The sequence below is a fragment of the Triticum dicoccoides genome, chromosome 3A (assembly GCF_002162155.2).
Source record: "Triticum dicoccoides isolate Atlit2015 ecotype Zavitan chromosome 3A, WEW_v2.0, whole genome shotgun sequence".
In the NCBI taxonomy this organism is placed as follows: Eukaryota; Viridiplantae; Streptophyta; class Magnoliopsida; order Poales; family Poaceae; genus Triticum; species Triticum dicoccoides.
Window position 1 is genome coordinate 177,504,844 of NC_041384.1, and position 7,522 is coordinate 177,512,365.

Below are 7,522 nucleotides of genomic sequence, written 5' to 3' on the forward strand. Positions count from 1 at the left end.
TCAAATCCATTTTGGAGAAGACTGAGGATCCAGCGAGCTGATCATACAGGTCGTTGATCCTGGGGAGCGGATATTTGTTCTTGATTGTGACCAAATTGACAGGTCGATAATCTACAACCATCCAGTCCGTACCATCCTTCTTCTTGACGAAGAGGACGGGGCAAGCCCACGGAGATGAACTGGGTCGGATGAAACCCTTTTTCAAGGACTCATCGAGTTGTTTCTTAAGCTCGGCAGTTCTAGTGGTGCCATCTTATAGGGTCTTCTAGCAATCGGGACGGTTCCTGGAATAAGGTCTATTACGAACTCCACATCCCTGTCAGGTGGAACACCTGGCAATTCCTCTGGGAAGACATCCGGGAAGTCACGGACTACCGGAACGTCCTCAAGGTCTGGCAAAGGGCTGGCGTTAAGAGAATATAACTGTCGCTTGGCTATTCGGGTCAAGACATTGACTATCTTCCCCGAAGGATGGGTGAGTCGAACAGTCCTAGAGAAGCAATCAATTTGGGCATGATGGGCTGACATCCAGTCCATACCCAAGATGATGTTGATATCTGAAGATTTAAGAGCTATCAAAGATGCAAGGAAAACAAGTCTGTCGACTTGGATTTCATTTCCATGACTTACCCTAGAGGTTTGCCATTTGGATCCCGGAGTTTGAATTACCATAGAGGTGGGCATCTCACAGAATGTGGTGTTATGCAGACGAGCATAGCTCTCGGATATAAATGAATGAGATGCTCCTGTATCGAAAAGAACAGATGCCGGGTGGCAATTAACAAGGAGCGTACCGAGAACGACGTTGGGATCCTCTTGAGCTTCTTCGGCAGAGATACAGTTGACATGGCCACGTGTAGCGCTGGCCGGCTTGGCGTGGAACACTTTACCTGTCGGCTTGCCTCGGCCAACAGCTTTAGCAGATTGGTTGGGGTTGGTTTGGGGGCACTCGCGCATATAGTGGCCTGATTCCCCACACTTGAAACAAGTCACGGAACTGGTACGTGGAGGAGCACTGTTGGTTGGACCACCATAGGGCTTGGCTGGTGCGAACTGTTGAACGGGGCGAGGCGCCTGGAAGGATGGCCTCGGTGTGAACCTGGGTGGCAGGGCAGTGTTAGGCACCCACACGCGGCGCTTCTGAGGGCCAGCACCGGATGAGGAACCCACGTCACGGCCATGCTTGCGTGTTGCGTCATAATCAGACTGACCAGTCTCAGCACTGATGGCCTTGTTAACAAGCTTCTGAAAAGATGTGCACTCATGCAGACAGAGGTCGTGGCGAAGCTCAGGACTAAGTCCCTTACGGAACCTTGCTTGCTTCTTGGCATCAATAGAAACTTCCTCAGTTGCATATCGTGCGAGGTTACCGAACTCCCTGCTGTAAGCATCCACAGAGAGTCGGCCTTGAGTGAAACTGCAAAATTCCTCACGTTTACGGTCCATGAGACCCTCCGGAATGTGATGTTCACGGAAAGCCTCGCTGAATTCAGCCCAAGTAGTGACATGGCCCGCTGGGCGCATAGCTCCATAATTCTCCCACCATAGACTGGCGGGGCCTTCAAGATGATATGCAGCAAAGGTGACCTTGTCAGCCTCAGCTACTAGCGCGGAATGCAGTTTGTGAGAAATACTGCGAAGCCAGTCATCAGCGTCGAGAGGCTCGACGGAGTGGTGGAACGTGGGTGGATGTAACTTGATGAAATCACTGAGTGACACCAAGTTATTTCTCTGATGGTGTGCTGTGTTCTATTCAATACGCTCCAACAAACGGTTGGTCTCCCGCTTGTTTCTCTCGGCTTCCAGCATAACCTCGTCTAGGGAAGGAGGATGAGGCAGATTTGCATTCCTGACTTCACTGCCTTCGGCCTGCTCTTGAGGAGCAGGGTTATTGCGCGTGTTGACCATCCTAGGTAAACAAGACAATGATTTAGTCAGAATGATAAGATTCCGACATAGGATACAGAATGTAAGGAATAACTCGGAATGCAAGATGATCATCCGTATGACATGGTAGATACAGAAACTGCTTCTTTTATTCCATCGTCATACACACCATACAAGGTTTAGTACAAGACCAAACAAGGTACTATTACGGTGAAAAGAGGATTACATCTCATCGGAGGCATCCCAAGCTCCTATACATTATTTTTCTACACCTCCGGAAGGCGGTACAAACTAGGTCATATCCCACGAGTCACGCAGGACGATAGACGACACAACTAGTATGAACTAGTGATACTACCACTAACTCAGACCGATCCGTAGTAGTCCTCGTAGAAATCACCTCCATAGCCGGGAAGCTCAACTTGATCATCCGGGAACAGACGATCTCGCGGAGCTTGTGGACCATAGGGGCTAGGATGAGGTCTTGGACCAACAGACGGTGGCCTGCGGGGACCACGAGGTGGGGTGATGCCTCCTACATCACGCCAACCCATCACGTCTGGCAGAGCAGATCTCACAGGATAGAGATCGCGCATATCCGAATATCCAGCTTGCACCGCCGGTGCAAACCGAGTCAAAGTGGCCCAATGGTCAGCACGGGTATTGAAAAGCTCTAGCCTCAAGGCCCGATTTTCACGGTCCTTATCCTCGAGCATCTCAGCAGTGGTGCGAGTCCGTGAATCCTCCTGAGTGGGGTCAGCATAGATAGCCTGGAGATACCCTTGTGCTCCCGGAAGTGATGCTGGCATATACCGGAAATCAGAGTCCCGAAATAGGCCAGTCCTGACTCGCATGATGGTCATCATAGAATAGGCGGCGTCCTGCACAACCATCTCAATAGTAACCCCGAGTCCATAGGAGCAGTGAAGGGGCTCGGTGGATCCAGGATAAGATGGAAATATCCTGACAGTGCAGAGATACTGGCTTTGATTAAAGTCTCGAAATTGCTCCTCGACCGTGTACTCAGGATACCAACGGTATCCAGCCTCAGTCATTACCCTGACCAACATGGCGGTATGGCCGGGTACATCTAGGCATCGAGTCAGGCGAACCACTTGATTGAGGTCGCGAGTGGCCATCTGAAAGCACAACCATAATGCAAAGGCATTAGAATTTCTAGCAAAATTTCGGCAACATAACAGCTGTAATTGCTCAAGAAGGATTTTGAGACATTTGACAAAGGATTTCATACACACTCAACAACATCATATCAAGTTCTGAGTCCATCCTAGCAACATAATGTGGTAGTAGAACTGAACTAGGCTTGTATCCATCAAACCTATAAGGTACTACTGATTAGTAACACGTGAACCGGATAGAGAGAAAAGATCCTAATTCCTTAACCCTCGGTGGAAGAATAGACTGACTCAGATCAGAATGTCCTAAGATAAAGGAGTAAAAAGAGCCTTACGTTCCAACCCACAAACAATTCCCCTACATATAACTAAAGAATTTCTAGACTCAACATCGACCAGTTTGGCTTGGAGATCCTACAGGCAGTCCGGCTCTAATACCAACGCTGTCAGGACCCCGACTCGATGTCACATCGATCTAGCCTGTAACACCTCATATCACTTTGCGGCCTCACGCACGGTATCCCCACGGGTGTCGCCTTACCTTTGCCCGGGACCGTTTGCGCCTTTTGGCTCACGTATATGATAGTGTCGCTAGCATCCATATGATAAGGAGCCCAGGCTGACATGACTAGTCGTATACCCAAAGTGGCACAGACTTACAGGGACAGGCATCCATGACCCAGCTTCGAACGTGTCGGTCATCAGCAAGTGGGTCCGGGCTGTAGCACTGGGCTAGCAGGACTCCGGTAAACCGGGCTGTAGCGGGCTAACATGACTCCGGTACTCAATGCGTGACATTTCCCCGAAGGGACAGACACAGGAACAAAGAAGGACACATGCCGGCCAGCCTAAGTGTTCCAGAGCAGTAGCAAGCTACCATGGCTCAGTGGTAACACTAGGAGACATTTCCCGGTAAGAGAGGCTACTAAAGATAAACGACTAGATAGTCAGATCCCACACATACCAAGCATTTCAATCATACACACAATATGCTCAATATGTGCAAATACAACAAGGCATCACAACATGACTCTACGACACAAGTACTTTATTTAAGGCTCAGAGAGCCATACATAACATACACATAGGTACGGGTCACACGACCCAGCATTCAAGTCATACAGTCATACAAACCAGCAGCGGAAGTAACTTGTCTGAGTACAGAAAACTAGTAAAATAAAAGAGGCTTGGAGAGCCTAGCTATACTACGTGGTCCTTCACAAGCTCAGGATCACCACCTGGGCCTTAGCCTACTCATTGATGTCAACGTCTACGAAGAACCCATCAGAAGGGGTTGCAGCGTCTTCTGTAAAAATGTAAATTATAGCAACATGAGTACAAAGGTACTCAGCAAGACTTACATCAGATCCTACATACATGCACATTATCAAGAAGGGTTGGAGGAGTTATTGCAGCAAGCCAGCCTTGACTCTTGGCTAGGCTATCCTACGAGACTCCAACTTGAAATTGTTTTGCGCACACGAGTCCACTACTCACCACTTCAATACACTACCGAGGGTCCACCTCCGTCTTCCTACGGAAGAGCCATCCTCGGCACTCACACTTATCTTGAGGCTTTTAGTAGTTTCCATTTACTTGTCTATGAACTGTATAGGCAACCAAGTAGTCCTTTACCGCGGACGCGGCTATTCGAATAGATCATGATAACCCTGCAGGGGTGTACTTCTTCATACACGCTCTCACCACTTACCGTCGTTTACACGACATGTACTCGACAACCTTCAAGCGGAAGCCCAACGTGGGTGTCGGCCACGACCTACCTAATCACCTAAGTCTCTAGTCCAGGTTTATCGCCTATTCGGGTTCCATCCATGAGGAGATCCGGCCGAGGTTTCGCTCACAGCCCCAAACGATGTGAAAAAGCTTCCCGAGATACCTAACGGGTATTCGGTACACCGTGCCACGTACCTACCGCATCACAGCCCACCCCTACGGTCAGTGCTGTCCACGGCCTCCAGTAGGCTACAAACACCAGAAACTACTTGCAACTCCTGGACAGAGAACTAGGGTGAATAAGAAGTCGAGAGGGTCCATTGGTTTCGGGCCCAATGCATGGTAGTAGCTGAATCTTAAATCACACATACAGATCTCAGTGCTTAAGGTCGGCTTCAATGAAACAACCCACCATGTACTCCTACATGGCCTCTCATCGATACCTTTACCAAATCGTGTTCACCACACCACTCTCATTACCGACATAATCATTTCACTCTAGTCCATCACCCAGATGAACCAGACCTGACACGACTCTAAGCATAGCAGGCATAGCAAGGTAGGAACAACACATACATATGCCTCAAACAACTCCTACACATGCTAGTGGGTTTCATCTAGTTACTGTGGCAATGACAGGTCATGCAGAGGAAATGGGTTCAACTACCGTAACACACAGCAGTTTGAAACGCGTTGTCTTAATGCAGTAAAAGAGAGCAGGAGCGAGAACATGGGATTGTATCGATATGATCAAATGGTTGGTTGCTTGCGTGATGGTTCGATGCACTGATACGGTTCTTCGCTAGGGTAATCACGGTACTCCTTGGAGGCAGAACCTGCCGCAAAGAACACCGATACACAACCATCACCAAACAATGTGCGACAATATGATGCATGCATGAAACATGGCAATATGAGTGTGTTGGGCTAATGCAACTAAGACCAGAAGGGTTTGAACCAATTTGAACCAAAGATTCAAATTACAAACTCATACATGGCCCTTTAAAGTGTTTTACCTTGTTCTGCATTAAACATCAAGTTAACTTGTTTAATCATGCATGAAAATAGTACAGATGGATAGATTGGATTTTTCTGATCATTTTTCATATATAACTTGTCTGATTTGGAGCTACAGATTAAAAGTTATGAATTTTTGAAGTTTAAACTATATTCTGGAATTTCCTATATTAGAATAAATCCAGAAAATCAATTACTGCGTCAGCCTGACGTCAGTGTGACATCAGTAGGTCAACGGGACACGGTCCGGGTCAAACCTGACAGTGGGTCCCGCGTGTCAGTGTGATTAGTTAAACTAAAATTAATTTAAACTAATCCTAAATAGTTAACAGGGCTGGGCCCCACCTGTCATTGACTCATCGGAGTCAACCAGGGCCCACCCGCGGTCAAACCCAGGTCGGCTACACCGGCGTTTAGCCTCTGGCGAGCCTGACGCGGCGGCGGAAGTGGTTTTTGCCGTTCCGGCAACCAAACGAGTCGCGGAGGCCATCGGAGTGGAGCTGAGGAGGAGCCGCAGCTCTTGGTGGAGTCCGTTGGGGTCGGGGTGGCCGGAGTTGGCGTCGGCGACGACTTTGGCGGCCACCAGAGTTCGGCCGAGGGCGAACTTTACGCTAGAGGGGTCGGTGAGGTGCGGGGAGTAGCTGGTTAGGTGCTACGTGACGCGGTGAGCATGATGGACACCAGTTTGTGGCCGGAGGGTGACCGGGAGCACGTCGGCGACGAGCTCCGCGGCGGTGGGTGCGGTTGAGCTCCGGGAGGTCGCTACACGGCTCGGAAGCAAGAAAAGAAGGGAGGGGAAGATGGCTAAGCTCACGGGGAGTTCGACGAAGCACTTGGTGCGGCCGGGGACGGGCCAGAGCGACGACAGCGTTGAAGGGGATCTCCGGCGACGGCGATTCGGTCGAGGTCGATGCGGAGGGCTCGGGCCTTGCGAGCGCTCGGGGCTCGGCTTGCTCGAAGGAGAGGAGGGTGGCAGAGCTCCTGGACACGGCGGCACGGCGTGGGGTTGATGGAGGGCGTGGCTACGGCGAGGGGGTGGCGGCGATGGCGTCGGCCATGGTGGGGGAGCGAGAGAGAGAGAGGAGTTGGGGGAGAATGGAGGTGTCCTGGAGGTTCACGGCGCAGCGTGGAGTTCATCCATCCAGCCCCGAGGCGAGGAGGTGAAGCAGGGCGACGACCAGCTGCGTGGCGTGCGCTGCGGTCGCCGTCGGGCACCTGCCTGCCTGCCTGGCCGGCAAGCAGCTCGCTGGAGCGGCGCTGGGCTGGGCCGGCAGGTGGGCCGGGTGCTGGCGCGAGGTAAGTTTTTGCTATTTCTCCTGTTTTCTGTTTTTTAATACTTCTGCAACTTTGTTAAATTATTAAAAATACTCAGGCAACTCCTAAAATCACCAAACTACTCCTGGTCCATAGTTGGATTATTTCCAACATGAAACATTTTAGTTTGGAGATATTTGAGCATCTGAATATTTTATATAATTTTAAATGCCCAAATTCAAATATCTATGATTTAATTCAAAGATCCTAAGATGACCTAGGAAAATGTGCATCACTTTGGCAGAGGTTCTGAACCAAGACAAAAATGATGGGCATTTTAGAAGGGCATTTCAGGTTCATTGAAAAAGTTTTTAGTAAACCCTAGTTGGTTTCAGAGGGGGCTGGGGGTTCTGTCATCCTCATTTCAGGTTTCTGATGAAAGAATAAACATGATGCAACACTCTAATGCCTGAACTAGCTAGGGTGTGACAACA